The sequence below is a fragment of the Kryptolebias marmoratus genome, linkage group LG17 (assembly GCF_001649575.2).
Source record: "Kryptolebias marmoratus isolate JLee-2015 linkage group LG17, ASM164957v2, whole genome shotgun sequence".
NCBI classification, from domain to species: Eukaryota; Metazoa; Chordata; class Actinopteri; order Cyprinodontiformes; family Rivulidae; genus Kryptolebias; species Kryptolebias marmoratus.
The window spans coordinates 341,766-362,209 of NC_051446.1; the positions used below are offsets into that span (position 1 = coordinate 341,766).

Consider the following 20,444-nt stretch of genomic DNA (forward strand, 5'->3'; position numbering starts at 1 on the left):
ACCTACAGGGAAAGTAAACACATTGCCTGAAAGAAGACAAAAATGCCTACGTTTTGATATATAATTTGTTCATGCATCATAAAAGATGTGGGCGTAGGAACAGTTTGTTCGCTAAGAAATGTGTTGTGCTCAGACAGCTCCACACTCTAGCTCGTTAGTGAGGTTAGAGTGTAACTGCCAAAATTTCATAAAATTCTGAAATTTTTGCGTGTTTTTTGGCGATTACATCGCCATAGTAACACGAAACGCCAATAAAAATAATAGCCCTCATGCCGAGACCGAGCCGGTCATTCTGATATAAAATTTGTGGGGGTTCTTTGCCCGGTTGGGGCCGCATTAGGGGAAAGGATGAATAATATATAATAAAGAGACATTCTATTCGGTGTAGAGTAATAGGTGCCTGCATGCATTGTACTGCTCTCTATGCACTGCTGGCAGGCCCCAATAAAGAGACATTCTATTCGGTGTAGAGTAATAGGTGCCTGCATGCATTGTACTGCTCTCTATGCACTGCTGGCAGGCCCCAATAAAGAGTCCTTATTGCAGTCCGTAATAATTTTTAAAAAAGATCCAAACAGCAACTCCAAACATCAGCTAAACTTAGGCTCCTAATAACTACCATCCTATTTGAAATCCTCCTCCCTTTAGAAAGCTTCTTATGTGCATACCAGGGCTTCCCACAGAAAGACCACAGTGTAATGACACAGTATCTCCTGTCACTGTTAGGAACAACAATTTCACAGAGCTGAAATTAAATAGCCTGGGAAGGACAGTGCAAAGGCAAACACCAGAGGAAAGGGGTTCTGCTTACAGTGGAGCTGGAAAAAAAGGGGGCTTGATCTATAAACCAGTTTAAAGGACCTCTTTAGTGTTCAGCTTTATGGAAAATAATGAACTGAATAAATAGTTTAAGTAACCCAGATCGTGAAGTTATTGTAAAATAACTTCATCTAATGACTGGGCAAAATGACCAAAAATTATTATTGCAATATTTGGGAGTTTTACCACAATATACATCTTGTAATTTTTTTAATCCTCCTTTAATTACAGTATTAATGTCTAATTAAATGCTATTATCTAAAGCAGCAGTGAACTGCAACTCTCAGACATTAATCCTTTGATCCTCGTTCCCTCACCGGGATAAAAAACAACAATCATTACAGCTGTCCTCTCAAATAATCCAAGACTTGAAATCAGTACAGCTCCAGAACAAAAGTTGAGATGTGGTCTAACAGCAGGACTATCTTCTGACCAGTCATCCCATTATTGCACTCAGGTGCCATTTGATGATAATGGACCAGAGAAAAAACATGAATCAATCAAGAACAAAACCAGTTAAATCTGTTCTCATTCACACAGTTTTTTCGGCTGAACACGACATTAGAACTGTGTTAAACCACCAGGTTTACAACAGGAACCAACAAAGTCATAATTGGTTACTTAGGTTAAAATAAATGCAGAAAATTCTGACCAGGAGCTTAATAAAATGACAGATGTTAAAGCATAATGACCACTGCTCCAAATATACTTTGACAGGCTATGAGACAACAGCACAGGAACCAAAATAAAGCTGTTAGAACAGCAAAACTTAGCATTTGATGAGGGCACTAATTAACAAGTTCATCCTTTGACCCTTTTGTCCAATAATTTCTTCTTTATGGACTAACACTAACTAGCCTGACTAGTTAATTTTATTAGTTACAAGTTAACAGCATGGCCAACTGTCTACATGAGTCCCTGACTTATCATTAGTTTTCTCAGAAGAGACAATGTTGATGCTTTTCAGGCAAATAGTAGCTTTCAGAAAGTCCAGAGTAATGCTGATGGTGATAAGCTGACTTTTTTAAACTTCCTTACATACACTGACATGCCTTCAAGTAAAAAACCCAAGCTATGAATTCCAGTAATTAGGCTGTGTTTGTCAAAGCCAGACCACTCACAAATAAAAGAGCTGACACTGGTAATGCTTATTTACAACCTGAAAGAAAAAAAACAAACAAAAAAAAGAAGACAGTTCTTTTTTGTCCTGCAGTTTACTAGATGAGTGGGAGACAAGGCTAGGGTCTGCTGGGGGTTGTCAGAATGGAAGGGGGAGTGAGCTATGATGCATTTGAAGAAGCTGAAAAAAGCTCAACTCCTTGTGAATTAGATGTAGACAGCTAAAAGAAATTGTATTTAAAATTTACACTAGAAATTTGTGATATAGTCATTTTTGATAACACATGAGGGAGAACTCTCTGGAACCCTCTACCATCTGACCTAAGAAACACTACCTCTCTCCCTGCATTCATGACTGCTCTGAGAACTCATCTCTTTAGATTAGCCTATCCTTCTTAATTTCATCCGTTTCAATTCTACTGTTACTTATGTCTGCTTCTTTTCAACTGTATTTTCACACATTGTCCTCTGATTCATCTATTGCCATCAAAGAGCAACAAACCACCTTTCTTTCACATTAAACATACAAGATACTAAAGCGTGCCAGCACCTAGTTAAACAAAAACAACTATTAAGAAACAACAGCTGTGAAAACCAAACAATCTGATCACCAAATGCCTTTACATATCTCATTATGTGATCAAGCTAAATGTAAAATTTAAATCTGAGGTAAATCTTTTTGGGAAATTATGTGATTTTTTTTTCCAGTTAGATCAAAATGTAAGCATTTTTTTAAGCAATATTTTATAATAATTACATACTCATAATCTAATCTCTGCTGGATGGAGCTTCATCTTGCCAGAATTTGGCTGGCCAAAAGCGAGTAGCAGTGCTGTCCAGACCTGCCACAGGGCCAGCCAGCGAGGTGAGAACCAGGCCCGGTGTGAAACAATGGGGCAATGCACCCCAGCAAGGCTGAAGCAGCAGGTAGGCCCTTTAATCTGTGTCTGTTACACAGAGATGAGCGGGCACTCTCTAAAAACTGTTATTTTCAGCCTGGTGCTAAAAAACCTTTGGAATCTGCAGGTTTTGATTCCAACGATCCACCACAGTGAGCAGTTCCTCTGATTAACAAGTCTCTATCCAGGGGACAGAAATTAATTAGTTACATGAGCCAGCACATTATCAAGCTTCAGTGGCACCAGGGTCACACGACAAACTCAACTTTTTGGTCTTCAATGACTGAAAGCCTTAGCAAAAGAAGAAATGACGTAGTTACAACACTTTTTTTAACCTAAAAATACACCAAACTATTTAATTCTGCAATACATTTTAATGATTTGAAAAAAAAATTAAAGCATTACTTAAAATAAATAAAAAAGTAATACAATGCATTACATGAAGATACAACAATAAATCTCCTGTTAAAGTATTGACAATTCTTTAATAGCAACAAAGTCAATTTTTAGGGGTTATTATTTTGCAATAATAAACTATACAAGGCAAGTTTCAAGTTTGTTATTTCATTTTTTTAGGTGAGGTTTAAAGAGCATATTTTTTGATAGGAATAGGCAATGATACTTGATTTTTGTATTTTTAACAATCAGTAAAGTATAAGGACTTAAAGGCCTGAAATCACCAGGGGACTATATCTCTTGTGGGCTCAAAGTGGGATTTTGTGAATCTGTCTAAAAGGAACTGGCAATATAAGTAAATATACACTTTGAATTTATTCAGTAATTATTTCATTCTAATTCAGATGTTCAACTCCCCCTTCCTCGTCTGGTTTTGTCAATGCTATCTAAAACCCCTGCAATTTGATGCAAGAGACAATACATAAAATTAATTGACACACTGCTCACACCTACTGAACTTGATGAGTGTATTTGTGCCAGCACATAACAAGCAATATTTGTTTTGTGAATTCAATGATTAGGACGAGCAGATGCAAATGATGCCTAAAAAACAGAGCAAAAAATCAAACAACACGCATACTTAGTGAATCTGGGCCAAAGAGCTCATGTGACTGTCATCTTGATGTTCGGTTGTGTTTATTCCTCACCAACAGCTAATGTGCTACAACCTCTACCACAAAGTGACAGTAATGCACAAAACTGTTTGCCAACCACTAACCATGATGGGTCTTTTCATTGCAGGAGTGTTTCCCAGCACAACAGTTGCATATTTAAAAATAAATAATTATTTAAAATTTTGAAGTGTTACCTTCTTTGCCTTTGACATCGTAGATTTGTTTGAAAAAGAAACAAGAAGGAAACTACGCCCGAGTGAAAGTCATATCCTCAGTGTCAGAACATGTATCCGGCCCTCCACACTGATCTATTGAACTGATAGAAAACTCATCCAAAGATACCCAACTAGCTAAACTAGGGTTGACTATTAAAAGAAAAATTGATTAACCACAAACTTCCCACAAATTAGAAGAGTGTTTTTGCTTCCAATCCCTATCCCCATCCCTAGAGGTAAATATATTATATTCACACTTATCTTCATCCCAAATATGTGGACATGCTTTTTTTTTAACAATATTGGTTTCATGGAGCCTTTCGACTGTGAGGGAAATTGATTTTTGAGGTGATTCAAATCTTTGCTGGCATACAGCTTCAGCATAGAGATGTTAGATGTTATGTAGGTTTGCTCATTTCAGTGAAGAGCTGAATGTCATTTGTTACAATGTGAGATACTAGAAAAGTTGAGATATGCAATTCATTTTTAATTTGACTTTTAATTTCTCAGGAAAACAGACTTGAGTTTTGCTGCACAACATTAGACAAACCTGTGATGTGTGATATTATTGTTTAATAATGCAATGTCAATATCAGCTGTGAAAAACCCACATTCTGATGACTTTTCTTCTGTCATCTCTGTCATCTTAACCAGGTCTGACTGGGCATCCAGGACAGGGAGGCTATTGGATTGAACATATATTTTCAGCAGCAGAATATGAATGCATAGTTCTGGAAATAAAATGGTTGATGACTTATTGCAGTTCAACCAGTCCTTTGTGATATTGATATTGTGATGAATTATCAATATATTGTGCAGCTCTACTCAAGATTTAAAATCTCTCATATATCATAGTCCTGGCCATACATGTAACAAGCTTGTTATGACTTTCCACTGAATATCTTCATCATATTTATTAACTACAGTATCAAAAGACCATAATTCTGAACTGATTATCCAACCAAGACATAAATATAATGCATGCCTCATTAGAATAAAAGGCATTTTATCTAATTCTACTGTCTAATGCCCCTGGAGAGGAATGAACTCACATCCATAAGAGTCAATTTTCTACACAAAGAGCTTCCTTTCTGCTGATCTAACCAGATATTGCTGTCGAGGGCGAGAACAGAGCAGCCAGTGTTGCTCTAAAACTCAACGTCTAGACAAAGCAGTAGCTGTGTTGAAGCAGAACTCACAACCCCCTCAACAGCACTTTCCTCTCCCACACCAGTCACGACCTGCGGCTCCCTCCCAGAGAAAAAGACTCCAGCTCAACCCGAAGAGAACAGCTCAAGACCCCACCACAAAAAGCAATAAGAGAAGGCTTAGTGTTTGTTAGAGCTGTTGCAAACAAGAGCAACGTGAACACGAGAGCAAGAAAAGCAGATAGAGTGCTTTTGTAGCTGCTGAATGCTTGTAAAATTTAATTGCCTTTGCTACAATGCATTACTGTGAAGCCTACAGGGAGACAGTAAGCTGTGCTGGAGGGACACACAATCGATTAATGGCTCAAACAAAGAAGGAGGTGGAGGCCCATATTCCCACACAGACTTGACCAACACTTCCATTACACCGTAACATTAGGATTGAATAACAGTTCTACTGTCTAGAATCATTTTGCAGTTTCTCTCTTTGATAAACTGCACACAAGCTTGTTTTCGATCAGCGCCATCTTCCCCACATACGAACACGGAGCCACAGAAGACGATTTCACGTGACTGATGCAGCCTCTTCAGCAGCCTGGAAGAATTTGGCTCAGTCCCACAGAGTTAACGACACGACCATCACAGCCTTCCATTTCTTACAGACTTGGAAGCGTTCTTTGACATTTAGATTAAAGCACCTCTTCCACTCACAGTCTCTCACACACCTCCTCCTTCATTTCACGTGTTGAGCCTCAGCGGCCATCTTTCTGTCAGCATCTCAAGTACCGAGTCATGAAAGATGCCTCCTTGCAAACCTCTCTGTAACGGCCCTGAAACTCATCCACCTCAGGTGTTAGTCTGCACCGACAGCAGCCTTGAGTAGAATCTTGCTCCAGAGTAAATGGGCACTTTAAAGGCTAGTTCGGCCATTTTGAAGTAAAATTTTGTGTTAAGATTAAAAATAATAGCTAATCCATTTCTGATATCAGTTTGAAAAAAATGGGTTTAAGTCCAACAGGACTGAAGAGCTAATGGCTATTCTGAACACAGCCAAGGTCAAAGCAGCTTGCTGCCACCTTAAATTAGCTCTAATCTCCAGAATTTCCCAGCAATTCATGCAAACACTATTTAATAAACCTTCACACCACTCTCAGTTTCTAAATACACACTTATTTACATGGAATTCTACAGATATGTACAGGTGTCAATAGAACCAGCAGCAGCATCATGTAGTGCTTACAAGGAACCCAAGGGTCTAATCCAGCAGGAAATGCACAGTACTGTATTTCTGCTGAAATAACCATGTAAAAAACAAAGTGGGTCCATTTGTAGAAACCACTTTCAGCTTGTTAATATGGTCCTAATGGACCTATTTTCAAAGGGGAGATTGCCGTCTTAAGACAACTCCAGTTTTCAAAAATTCATAAAGGTTAATGCAAACACTGTTTTATAAATCCTTACATTGCTGTCAATTTTTCATTACATGATTACGTACAAAAAAAGTCTATGGTTATTTATTGGTGTACTGAACACTTCTCAGGATTAGTGAAATTCCCAACCTAAAAGAATGTAAAGTCATCCTGAGAACAGGTGTGATGAAATCTAATAATTTAACTGGCAAATATATCAATATATGACAGCGTTTAATAAGACAATCATATTTTCCTAACAGAGCACTTTGCTCTCAAACTGCAGGTTTACTTGTGGTTGCTAGAGTTTTTAAAAGCAGAACAGGAGGCAGAGCCGTCGGTTCTTAGGCTCCTCAAAGTGGGAACAACTTCCAGTTTCTGTCCATGAGGCTGACACCCTGTTTACTTTAAAGATTAGGCTTAAGACTTTCCTTTTTTTAATCAGTCGTATAGTTAGGGTTGGCTTGGGTTTACTGAGCTATCCCTTAGTTATGCTGCTATAGGTTTAGACTGCTGGAGGACAAACTGACCACTTTTCCTCACTCTGTTGATGTTTATGCGTGCAATTATTGCTGTCATTTACTATTTTTTTTCTTTGTTTTTCTTCCAATAGAAACTCCACCTGGACCAGTCATTCTGTGTTTATCTGTGTCTTTTTCCTGTCCTCTCAAACCCAAGCCGGCTGAGGCAGATGGCAGCTCGTCCTAAGCCTGGTCTGGTTCTGCTGCGGTTTCTTCAGGTTAAAAGGGAGTTGTTTACCTCTACTGTCACCAATGTTCTGCTAGGATGGGAGACTGCAACAAAGTGAAGATCCAACCCAATCTGCTGGCTTCATTAGATACACAAAATTTACTTTTGGTATTTCATAGTGTACTGTATGTGAATGTATTGTATTATAATAGAATAATTGGATTTTAATTTTGATCTCAGATTTGAACATGTTTTTTATTTTTTGTACAGAATCCTGAGATGCTGTAATTGGCACTTTATAAATATACTGAATTCAATTCTTTGAATTCTTTTTTCCCTCTTATGTGGTAATGAGTGTAATTAAAAAGGTTCTTTAGTGTCAATACAAACATACTGTGATAGCAATGTTTTATCTATGTATTAGATCCCCCCCCCGACACAATGACAAATATTGTTTTATATGCAGAGATGAAGAAGAAGAAAAGAGGAGCGCACTGACAAGATAAAATAACAAAAAGCTGCTATTTTTCTGATTCATCTCTGCTGCTCTCTCTCTCTCTGGTAACCTGAAGTCAGCCACTCACAGCTGCTGCTCTCATTCTGGCCCAGCTCGACACCCACACTCAGTACGCCGTGGTATAAGAGAAACACACACTTTAGCTGCCCAGGCCTTGTGTGTATGAGTGTGTGCGTTCATGAAAGTGTAAATCAAATTGAGGCAGTGGCAGAGAATAGGGAAGAGAAAATGAGCATTTACGATATCCCCTAGTGTTGTCTGTGTGAGTTATACTTCTATGCCACATGTATTCTGTTGCTCAGGTTACACCATAACTTCTCCCTGTTGTGAATACGGCAACAGCTGAGTGCGGCTAAACAAAATGACCGTTAACGGAAATAGCACTTGCTGGTCTGGGGTAATGTGAGAATATTTATCATAAGACGATGGAGATTTGTCTACCAGAAGCACATCTTCTTCATGTAGGACGAGCTGAAACCGCAGACTTGCTTTTGATTCCTTAAATATTCTCACTGTGGACTAACTCTGATTTCCTAACTTTAGGCTCTTAACTATAAACTTGTTGACAAAATATCCTCTACTGTATGTAGAAAAGACCAATTATAAAACATATAAACTGTTTTGTAATGGTAATGGTTTATTAGGGGCGGCAGTGGCTCAGGAGGTAGGGGGTTTGTCCTGTAATCGGAGGGTTGCTGGTTCGAGCCCCCGCTCCGGCTGTCTCAGCCGTTGTGTCCATGGGCAAGACACTTCACCCGCCTTGCCTACTGGTGGTGGTCAGAGGGCTCGGTGGCGCCGGTGTGATGGCAGCCCCACTTCTGTCAGTCTGCCCCAGGTGTGCAGCTGTGGCTACAATGTAGCTTACCACCATCAGTGTGTGAATGTGAGGATGAATGGGATTGTAGTGTAAAGTGCTTTGGGCTTGCGCTATATAAGTGCAAGCCATTTACCATTTATTGAAACATACACAGACAGACATGAATGTATATTACAGCTCTTAGAAGGTTTTGTTCCAATATTTTCTTCATATAGTGTAAGGTGCAGCAAGCAGACATGACCTTTGCTGTGTTCGTGTTGTCATCTCTCATTCTATTTTCCACGCCGTCACGTGGATGAGGCCTGTGTGCACTCAGGTTAGCATGTGAGTGTTTCTGACACCTCTAGCATGCCTCCAAATCAACTGACTGAGGACCCCGTTCCCATACATCATCCAATCAGAGCTGACAGGAACAGACGGATAACAGAGAAACTAGAACTAGAAAAAAATTCAACTCCTGTGAAAACATTGTGACTACTGAAAGTGGACCTAATTTGCTGAAATTTGTTGAAGTTGTAACTAAATTGTGCAAGAACAAAAGCTTAAATTAACAAAACATAAGCTAAGTTCAGAACAGTAGCTAAAAGCTAAAACTAACAAAAGGGTAGTAGAAAACTAAAAGCTAAACTTAGCAAAACATTAACTAAAGAATAAAACTAGCAAGAGTAGCTGAAAGCTGAAATTACCAGAACACTAGCTAAAAGCTCAAACCAGCAGAACAGTAGCTAAAAGATAAAAACAGGAAAGGAGGAGGGACAGAGTTCAGATGACAACAGAGGCTTGAGCTTGGAGACATGGAACGTGGGGTGGAATCTGGTGCCCCTGGGAAGCTGGAGACGTACAGCAACCGGGTTGACAACCTTGGAGATAGGGAATGGACTGATGAACCTGGGTGCAAGTTTGTGGCACTCCACTCTGAGGGGCAGGTCTTTGGTAGAGAGCCATATCTTTTGCCCTGGCTGATAGTCGGGCTGCACAGATCTCTTGCGATTGGCCACTCGAGAGTACACCGCCGAGGTCCTGAGCAACGCCTTCCTGGCCTTGAACCACGTGCGCCGGCATCTATGGGCTGCGGCGTAGGCTGATGGCACACTGGCAGATCTCTCCTGGACAGCAAACACAGGAGGCTGGTAGCCATAAACCGTGAAGGAGGGAGACAAATCTGTGGCAGAGGAGGGGAGAGAGTTGAGTGCATGCTCCACCGAAGGCAGATTGTTGGACCACTTGGACGGGTCGTTGGTACAGAGCAGACGAAGCTTGGTCTCCACCTCCTGGTTGGCTCGCTCAGACTGCCCGTCCATCTGGGGATGGAAGCCGGATGACAGGCTTACGTCAGTACCCAGCAGATCGCAGAATTCCCGCCAAAACGGGGAAATAAACTGGCGTCCGCGATCAGACACGATGTCCCGAGGGATGCCATGCAGCCTGAACACCTCCTTGGCCATGATGTCTGAGAGGTCCTTAGCTGAGGGGAGCTTCTTCAGGGCCACCAGATGGACCATCTTAGAACACCTCTCCAGAATGGTGAGAATGACAGAGTTGCCAGACGAGTCGGGGAAGCCGGTGATAAAATCCATAGCTATGTGGGACCATGGTCGAGAAGGGATGGGCAGAGGGCGCAACAGCCCCACTGAGCGATGACGAAGGGCCTTGGCCTGGGCACACTGAGGGCAGGCGGAGAAGAACTCACGGACATCCTTAGCCAGGCTCTTCCACCAAAAGTTGGAGTGAACGACAGCCAATGTCTTATTGATACCTGGATGACAGAACAGTTTCGAACCATGACAGAATGTGAGTACCTTGCTCCTGAGACCTTGAGGAACAAAGATGCGACCAGCAGGGCATGCAGCCGGGAGTGGATGAGTCCGATGGGCCCGTTCCAATTGGGTCACTGAAAGCCAAATTATGCGAGGAAGAATGAACTCGTCCACCTCTTTGTGGATGCGAGAGAGGGCATCCGCCTTGACATTCTTCTCCCCTGGTCTGTATGTCAGAGAAAATGAAAAATGTGAGAAAAATAACGCCAACCTGACCGAGTTGTTTGGCAATCTTCAGGTACTCCAGATTCTTGTGATCGGTCCAGATGACGAATGGTTCTCCTTGACCCCCTCTAGCCAATGCCTCCACTCCTCGAGGGCCATCTTGACTGCCAGCAGCTCCCTTTCGCCCACATCATAATTTCGCTCGGCACTGGTAAATCTCTTGGAAAAAAAAGGTACAGGGGTGAATCAGGTTGTCATGATTCATCTGACTGAGAACAGCCCCAACGCCGGTGTTAGAGGCATCCACCTCAACCACGAACTGCTTCTCACAATCGGGAGAGTGGAGAATGGGGGCTTCGATAAAACTAATTGATCAAATGCAGACTGAGCATCTGAGTTCCAAATGAACTGGGATTTAACAGAAGTGAGGGCATGGAGGGGTGCGGCTACCTGACGGAAGTTCTTAATAAATATGCGGTAGAAGTTAGCGAATCCAAGAAATTGTTGTAGTCCTTTGCTGTCCTTAGGAGTAGGCCAATCCTAGATGGCAGACTTTGGACTGGTCTAGTGCTGGGCGATATGGAAAAAATCCTATATCACGATATTGATAATTTTATATCACGATAACGATATATATCACGATATACCCCAATTACGTACGTTGTCAGTTATTCTCTGAAAAATATATTAAAAAAAAAATCTCATTTCTTACCTTTTTCAAGCTTTATTTCGAAGTCATTCCTAGTCATTATAAGTCAATGACTTATATGGTCATATAAGTCATTGATATTACCTTTTTCTGCTCCGTGTCGGACTTCTCAAACCAAATCACAGACGTTCCCCTCGTTTTGGTAAAAGTCTTTCTTCTTGGGCTGCCTGCTAGCTGTCTCTACTTGTTGCCACCCCGAGTTTGATACTTCATGCGTCTCCATCTTTCAGCACTAATGACTTAAATGCCGTCAAAATATACGGTGGGCCCGGTGTAACACCGGGCCGCACAGAAAGCCACTGCCGTAAAGCATGTTGCAAACCCACACGTAAAGCAGCGTCATGTCGCAAAACGGAGGTTCTTGGCAAAATAGCTATTTTTTCTTCTTATTTATCACTTCTATAAACTGAATGTATGCAAAGTAACAACACTAATACATCCGTCGTAGCCTATGTTATGAAATATTTACATGAATCATTGATACAATTATGATAGAGACGACAGAAACGATAGAGACGATAGAAGAAAATATATCACGATAGACACTTTTCTATTGTCCCCACGATATGTATCGTTATATCGCCCAGCACTAGACTGGTCCATGGAAACCTGATCAGGGGAGATGTTAAAACCCAGAAAAGACGTACATGACTGGTGGAACTCACACTTTTCTGCCTTCACAAACAGTTTATTTTGAAGTAGCCTGAGGAGCACTGCTCTGACATGTTTCCAATGGGATGCCAGGTCTTGGGAGAAAATTAGAATGTTGTCAAGGTAAACAAAAATAAACTGGTTTATCATATCTCAAAGAAGGTCATTAACCATGGCCTGAAACACTGCGGGGGCGTTAGTGAGACCAAAAGGCATGACCAAATACTCATAATGACCAGCTGGGGTGTTGAATGCCGTTTACCACTCTTCTCCCTCCTGGATGCGGATTAGGTGGTAGGCGTCAGGGAGGTCGAGCTTGGAAAAGATCTTAGCCCTCTGGATTAGATCAAATGCAGAAGACATTAAAGGCAGCGGACACTTGTTCTTGATCGTTACATCGTTTAACCCCCTGTAGTCAATGCATGGTCTCAAAGTGCCATATTTTTTGTCAACAAAAAAGAAACCGGCTCCTGCAGGTGAAACTGAGGGCCTAATAACCCCCGCCTGTAGACTCTCCTTGATATATTTAGTCATGGCCTCTTGTTCAGGACGATACAGAGAGAACAATCTCCCACGAGGCGGTACAGAGCCGGGGAGGAGATCAATGGGGCAATCATATGGTCTATAAGGGGGAAGTGAGGGGGCTTTAAACTTGTTAAATACCTCTTTGAGATCGTGGTATTTTGAGGGCACTTTGGAAAGGTCAGGGTAAACGTCAAGGTTTACTTCAGGTACCAGAGTGGGCGCCACTGCATCCAAGAGACAGGAAGCGGAGCATTGGTCTGACAGCCGGTGATCTTACGTCTTACCCAGTCAATACGGGGATTGTGCTTCCTCAACCAAGTAGCTCCTAGGATGACAGGGAGTTCAGGTGAGTGAATAACCAAAAACTTCAGTGAGTCATGATGGTTCCCACCTACCGATAGACGGACAGGTTCAGTTTCGTGGTCATCTTGGTTTAAGATATGTCCGTCTAAAGCGGTGATCCAATGGTCACTCTTGGATGACGTAATCTTAATTCCCATGGATTTGGCCAAAGCTTGGTCAATGAACTCTATATCAGCATCCAAGTCAATAAAGACCCGAGTAGAGAACTTATTGCCATTAACCGACAGTTCAGCAGGCAGAATAAGCATGGAGGAGACCTTGTTATATTTGACTGGACTTAGTAGGATCGAGGAGAATCCTACTGAGTCTGGCCTTTTAAAGGACAATCCCTGATGGCATGTTGTTTAGCGCCGCAGTAAAAACACAGATTACTTGCCCTTCTGCAATTTCTTTCCTCGAGGGTGAGCTTGGTCCTTCCAATCTGCATTGGTTCCTCCGGTGGTTGACTAGGACCATTATCACTGGAACTTGGGGGGTTGTTAACATTCATACTTCAGCTTAATTCTTTAAAACTCGGTCTACTTCGCTTCTCCATCCTGCGTTCCATTAGCTGAGTGTCGATCCAAGTGGCTAATTCCTCCGGACTCCTGAGATCAACTGGTCGATCGCGGGTGGCCAGTTCGTCCTTAATTTCCTCTCTTAATCGTTGAAAAAATACGTCCATAAGCGCTGAATCGTTCCACTGGCTGTCTGCCGCCAGGGTGTGGAAATCAATGATATGTTCTAATACACTTCGCTTGCCTGGTCTTAGTGTAAATAGCTTGCGGGCCGCCTCCCGCTCAGGAGGGATTGGGCCAAAAACGCTCCCAAGTTCCGTGGCAAAATCTTTATAAACATAGCAGACCTGTGAGTCGCACTGCCATTCCGCCGTTCCCCATAGCTTAGCCTTGCCTGCTAGCAGAGATGACGTAAGCCACCTTGGACCGTTCGGTAGGAAATAACGAGGGCTGAAGTTGGAAATGAATCTCGCACTGCGTGAGAAATGGTCAACATTGCTTGGCTTCACCTTTGAAACTTTCGGGCAGTGGAAGCTTCGGCTCATGTATGGGCGAAACTGACGTGCAGAACGGAGCCGGTGGGGAAGGCTGAGGCCTGGTAGCTATGTTGCCTAGTGTACCGGAACTGTCGCGGATTAACCGCATCATTTCCTGTACGTTTCTTTCCAACCCGGAAATAGCATTCTCTACATTACTTTGCCAACTCTGTTGCTTCGAGTCCATTTTTAATGGCCAGATTATTCTGACAAGGCTTGGCAGAACTGAACTCAGAACAGGCAGACACAGGCAAAGTTTTACGGTGTTTGTTGTAGCTAAAGAGCTAGTAGGAATGTTACTACTCGGGACGGGACCCTCTGGATGGAATGGAGGGAGCCTCGGAGAAGGTAAGACTAACGAGGAACATGAGTGAGGACAGGACATGTCTCTTAGGAGTGGGCTTAGGCTAGTGGGAGAGTCCATGGACAGGCGAGAGGTCAAAGCCAGGAAGTCAGAGAAAAACAGCCGAATCCAGAAGTGTACGAACCAGAGAGCATTGTCCAAAAAGGGGAAGCGAGGTCGATGGCCAGTGAGCTGAGTCCAAGAAGGTATCCAGCGAGAAGTAGGCGAGAGTCCAGAGTCGAAGTACAGGCAAGGGGATCGAGGCAGGCATGAACTGTCAAGGAACACTGGACATTTACTTGGTGAAAACCTTTCAATAATCTGGCAGTGAGTGACTGAGAGGGGTGACCTTATGTAGTGACAGAAACAGGTGAAGATGATAGCTGTGATTGCAGAGGCGGGCGAGGCTGTGGAAAATTACTAGGACAAGGGCAGAGAGTCTGTGCCATGGAACTGTGGAACTGTTACAAAAACAGTAGTTAAAAGCTAAAACTATCAAAGATCTAAAAAAGCATTTTTTTAAGGATTTCATTAGATTTCAATGCATTTCTATAAAAAAGTAAAAGAAAGTTAAGGTAAATAATTTAAAAAAAAAAATTACAAAAAGCATTCACACAATGAACTGGCAGGAAAAATACCACTGAACAACAGTAATTGACCCAATAAGTGCTGTGAGCTGCTATAAGAGTAAAACAAATAAACAAACCTCAGAAACATACACCTTGCAGGACGTCTGCAAGTTCCACTTAAGAAATAATCCAGCTTATATCTAAGGATTCCTGAGTCTGCATTTTTAGCATCATATAGCATATAAGTATGACATATATAGATAGCATATTATGCTATCTAAAGTTTCTAAAAAGACAGATTGACATTAGTCATCTTCCAGTGGCAGGCAAATTACCACCCACAGCTACAGGAGGTACTGAAGTAAAAAAACAATTTGATAAAACGGACAAACAGAAAAAATGACAAGAAGAAGAAGCTCATCTCAGCTATGGCAACAGATCTGAAGAACTAACCATACAGAGAAGCTGTAATGACAGCATGGAGTGTGTTTTTCATTAGCCCTTCTGGTACAACCACCTAAGATTATCACGAACAGTGATATAAAGGTGTATTAAATCCATTTGGGCAGCAGCACATGATTTATAGGTTCTGCCGTGATCTTTGTATCTCACCATCGAACACAAAGCAATTGTTTGCAAGTGTGTTAAAACGTACATCAACTTTGTGATTATTAGTCTTTTGAAAGTTTTGATCAGATTCCAGACAAGCTGTCAGGACTGGAGGTGAGCACGACGAACCCAATACGCAGACTCATAATAAATAAATAAATTAAGATTTCTAAATAACAAAACAGAAAACAAAAGCTGACGTGGCAGCAAAACTACTATAACAAAAATCCAAACTGCAGACAAGGGCGAGACGAGATCAGGCAAGACAACATGGAATGAACAACAGTAACAACGATCAACAATGAACCGACGGGGAGGTGGAGAAGATGACCAGGTTTTAAAGCAGAGGGAAATCAGGAGAAGTGGGCACAGGTGAGTAACGAGGATTGAAGACAGGTGGAGATGGATGTGACAGAAAAGCAGGAGCAGACTGAGGGCAAGTGGGTAATGAAAAGCAAAGACAAGAACAAAACCAAAACCCAAAAGACAACATACCAAAAATCCCTAAACATCAGACAAACCAAAAAACAAAAACAAAACTCATGAACTCATTACACAAGCTGCTTACAGAGAACAATTACAACTCTGGCTGTCCATGTCCTCATCTATACAAGTAAATGAAACCTTCAGATTTATCACCATCTAAAGCAAAAGTTTGAAACTTTCTTTACAGATGTCTTTTTACCTTTATGTACTGAAGAACTGTGCCTCTCAGCCTATCTGGCTTGCACATGGGCTGTGGTGGATCACACAAACCATATACACCAATCATACATGTCAAATACTTTATTTTAAGACACTGTTCCTGCAGTTTCCAACTTTCAATAAAATAATGTGCTGTGACAGAAGGGACACCATGTTGAAAGCTGACCACATGTCTCTTGTCAGAGTGACAAGGTTTACTTCCTGGAGCTTTTTACATACATCAGCTCAGAGCTGTAGCAGAGAGAATTTAAATTTCTCATCAGAAGTTTGAGTTATTGCTTAGTTTAAAACCAAAATGATCCCAAATCAGGGATTCTGTATTCCTTTTTCGCCACAACTTCTTCCATAGTTGTAGATGCTGCAAACGAAGAACAAACACTCTGTGTCACCTACATAACAAACAAATTTTAAAAAAATCCACCTGAGCGAATTCACTGCCAATCATAAGCTGCTGAACAGATGGTAGCCAGTTGGAAAAGTTTAACATATTACCCTGTCTAATGTCAATAAAGATAGTATCTCACTGGACTGCAACTCCTGGCGAAAAACTGGCAAACAGCACCCAGTAGGGAGTCATAGGGAGTCTCTAGAATATCTGGAAATTATTGCAGGGGTTCTCAATTGCTTCGCTTCAGTCGCAAAGGCTCACAGTCTTGCCTCTTGAATTTTAAACATGTTCAAAAAAATTTGTGCAAACAAATTTGCTCACAAAATTATCTTTAAATTGTTGCAGTTATCATGTACTATATTTTCAAAACAACCTATTCCTTGTAAATACAACATTATTCCTAGAAATGTTTCTGTACACACGAAGACACAAAAAAAGGACCTAAATGCTGCAGTAGCTATGCCAGGCGTACGTGACACTGTAACGCTGCCACAAAAATAGACCAGAAACAGGAAAGCACACACTCCAAACTGTAAACACAAGAAGTAAAAGACATGGATGGAGAATACAAGAGCAAAATTCAAATCCTTTTTGTAAACTGACAGTGAAGTGAAACTTCTTATTTATGTCACATTAAATTACAACTGACTTGGAGTTAAGTCTGTTAAAATCCAAAGACATAATGGATGATTTCAGGCGGAGTATCCACCAAAGTATGACTGGGTAAATTATACACCAGGGTTGGTCTTTTAAAACTATTTGGATTTTCAGCATTTATTTAAATGTAACAATGGTGATGTTTAAGGATTTTCTAACTCTGGCACCTGGTCTTAAAAAATACCAACTAGAGGTTCCTAAAACACCATTTGCTTGTGAATGCAGGGCTGGAATGATAAAAACATCTGCATAGCCACAAAACGCTGGTCTCATGTGGACGGGACTTTATCATAAAAGTGGGAGTGGCTACTGAGGTGGGTACAAAGCAGATCAAGGTGATATGATGTTGACAGAGGTGGACAAAAATAATAATGTGCGTGGCTAAAAATGCAGGTTTGCAAGGGGTGGACACAAAAATAAGTCATGATTTCTAAAAGTTAGTTGCTCAAAACAGATGCATGGCTCGCTGGTCTATTGGTTGCAAACACAGAATTCAGTGAGACCGCAATGGAAAATTTTTTTCCACTTTTTTTCCCCTCACAATTGTCAAGTTGAAGCAGCTTCCAACTGTCCCAGCCCTGTCAAAGCAATGTATCCACAAGTTTTACTGTTTTATTGGGGGAAAAAACAAAATTTAATTGGTTGAAGTAACAGCAGCAGTGTGGGAGCACTTTGGATTCAAACCAAATGACCAAGGCGAACCCCTGAACCTTTGTAGCCAGTATGTCGCATTTGTGCTTTTGGTGCCGTGTGTTTTTGTTTGTTTGCACTTTTTGTTTAAAAAACTGGCAGTTTTGTCCATCCTCTCTATATAAAACTAATGATTATTACTTTTTGAAGGGCAGTTCAGTTTACAGACTTAATAATCCGTACTGGTTTGGTTCAATGTAGGCTTTAATTCTGATTTTTTTTTTGTTTGTTTGTTTATTTTGTTTTTTTTTAGTTTTTATTCAAGAGCATTCTTTAATAACGGAGGCTGAGAGTCCTTTTTTTTTTTGGTTGTTTTGTTTATTTTGTGTTCCAGTTCCAGTGTTAAGTGTTGTTTTGAAATTAAAGTTTATTAATATTTGAGAGGATGTACTTCCATTATTACGTTATTATCATTACATTAGTTTAAAATGGCCTCCAAACACAGAGCAATCAAAGCAAAATTTGTTATCGTGACAGGCCTAAGTAGTCTTTTACATGATTCAGTCTCACATACATGTTTTTCAGCTAAATATGTTACCAATTTGTTTATGCACAGATCAAATTTCGACCAGCTCTCTGCATTTGCGATCTACAGTACCACCGATTTAATTCAACATGGTCTTTACCACCTTAGAACCATCAGAGATCGGGAACAGATCTTTACATACCAAAACGGGCATGTGAGAGCAGTCTGACTTAGGAATGAGGTCAAGCAAAGCAGAGATCTCCACGAGGTTAGAGGGTTTTACTTGCACTGGTGACACCTCTGGTATAAGTGCATACTCTTGTTGTGAGGCGGGTCACAAAAAAGGCTGCCATTAAACTGTATGTGATAAAGAATAAAGAAGAGAGGGAAAAGTGAAATTTATGCTTATGTGCAAAAAAAGAAAGTGGCGGGTTGAAGAGGTTGAGAGAGATTAAAACTGGAGGAGGGACAGCTGCTATGACCTACTTCCTGAGCTCTTCATCAACTGCTTTGACTTACAGTGAAGATTTCCACAGGGCTACACACAGAATAGATGTGCTAGCATACCAATAGACTATCCAGTACACTGAGCAGGACACTGTGACAGCCATTTTGGTTCTGGACTCAGTTCAAACATGTTAATGTACTTACGTGTGTTAAGCTTCAAGTTAAGTCAGCCATGATGAAAACTCCCTTAATAATAATGATAAACTGATGAAGGAATTACAAGACATGTATCAGCTCTATTTTGGTCAGACAGCCTCTGGTATTGGAAGGATCAGGTTTCAGAAATAGATGGCAGTGTGCCTGTATAGGTCACCTGGCAGAGCATGTACCGTGTATGAAGGCTTTACAGGAACAGCAGAGGTTTGGTTTGCACCTAAAGCTTTTGTTGCTGTCAACTTCTCCCTTCCTTTTATTTTTTTAACCACATCTACCAAAGTGCAAGAATACAAATGAGGCCAGACACAAAACTACAACAAATTTTAACTAGTACACTTTTTTAAAGATTGTGAAGTGGTCCCCAGCAGTCCTAAAGCACCTATTTTCACTTACCTAAGGATTTGAGGTAATTAGCCTTGTTTTTTCCTTGTATTTTAAACGGTTGGTACAGTGGCCATTTGTAGTCCTAACTATGTTTAAGTCTTTGTTTGGTTCCTGCTTCAGAGTAGGCGCCTTCTTGTCACAACAGTGACATTAAAGTGACAAACAGAGATGTGACTGGTCCACACATGAACTACCTAAAAACTCTTCCAGCACCCACACTACTAAAACTGCATTAATATTTGTTGTGTGCTCTCATTTGTAGAAAAGTAAAACCAGTTCATCATAGTGGTGGTAGAATTTTTAAGAAGGAACACCTCAGTTAAAAAAAATAAACAAAACAAACACAAAAAAGAACATTTTGGTTTCAGTTTCCTGGTCTAGTCAGAATGAGAAATCCTTGGCACTGACTGTAGTTTGCTACAGCTAATTGATCGCCATTTCTTTAGGGCGGGCATCAAGCAGATGAGTATGATTCAGCTGAGGAAAAAAAAGAAACTGTGCATCACCACAAAGCATAGAACATCAATCACTAGAATGCGCCTACAGTTGATCCTACGATTTCTCTGGTTTGGCAGATCGTCAACATACACTCCTGATCAACATCTTAAGACCAGTTAAAAAACTGCAAGAATTTGCATTTTGCACTATTGGATCTTAAGAAGGTTCTAAGTAGAGCTTCACAATGTTAAAAGAAGAAATCAGCGTAAGAGACAAAAACTTTTGAGCGGGAATTAATTGAAAACTGCATTTACACTCAAACATGATTTTTTCAGCTGATCAAAAGTTTAAGACCATAGCTCAAAAAAAAAACAAAAACCCCCCAAAACAGAAATCAAAGTGTCAAAAAAAGGACTAGGTAATGAGTAGCTCCACCATTCTTGTTGATGACTTCAAACAATCGTTTAGGCATGCTTGATGCCAGTGTTTCCAGGAGGCTAGTGGGAACGTTGCTCCAAGTGTTGAAGATGGCTTCATGAAGGGCATCCACTGTCTGGAACTGATGT

At 41.0% G+C, this 20,444-nt stretch overlaps 1 protein-coding gene across 6 annotated transcripts in view; it reads right to left on the reverse strand.

Moving 5' to 3' along the window:
- The window catches only part of cttnbp2 (cortactin binding protein 2), a 144,138-nt gene that overhangs the window by 92,438 nt on the left and 31,256 nt on the right, over nt 1–20,444 (reverse strand). The window contains exon 1 of one of the 6 annotated variants that reach the window (XM_037980625.1): nt 10,732–10,855. The exons of 4 other annotated variants lie outside the window; for them this stretch is intronic. The gene's annotated coding sequence lies outside the window, so the exon portion shown is untranslated. One more of the 6 variants, XM_037980624.1, reaches the window with a different exon arrangement.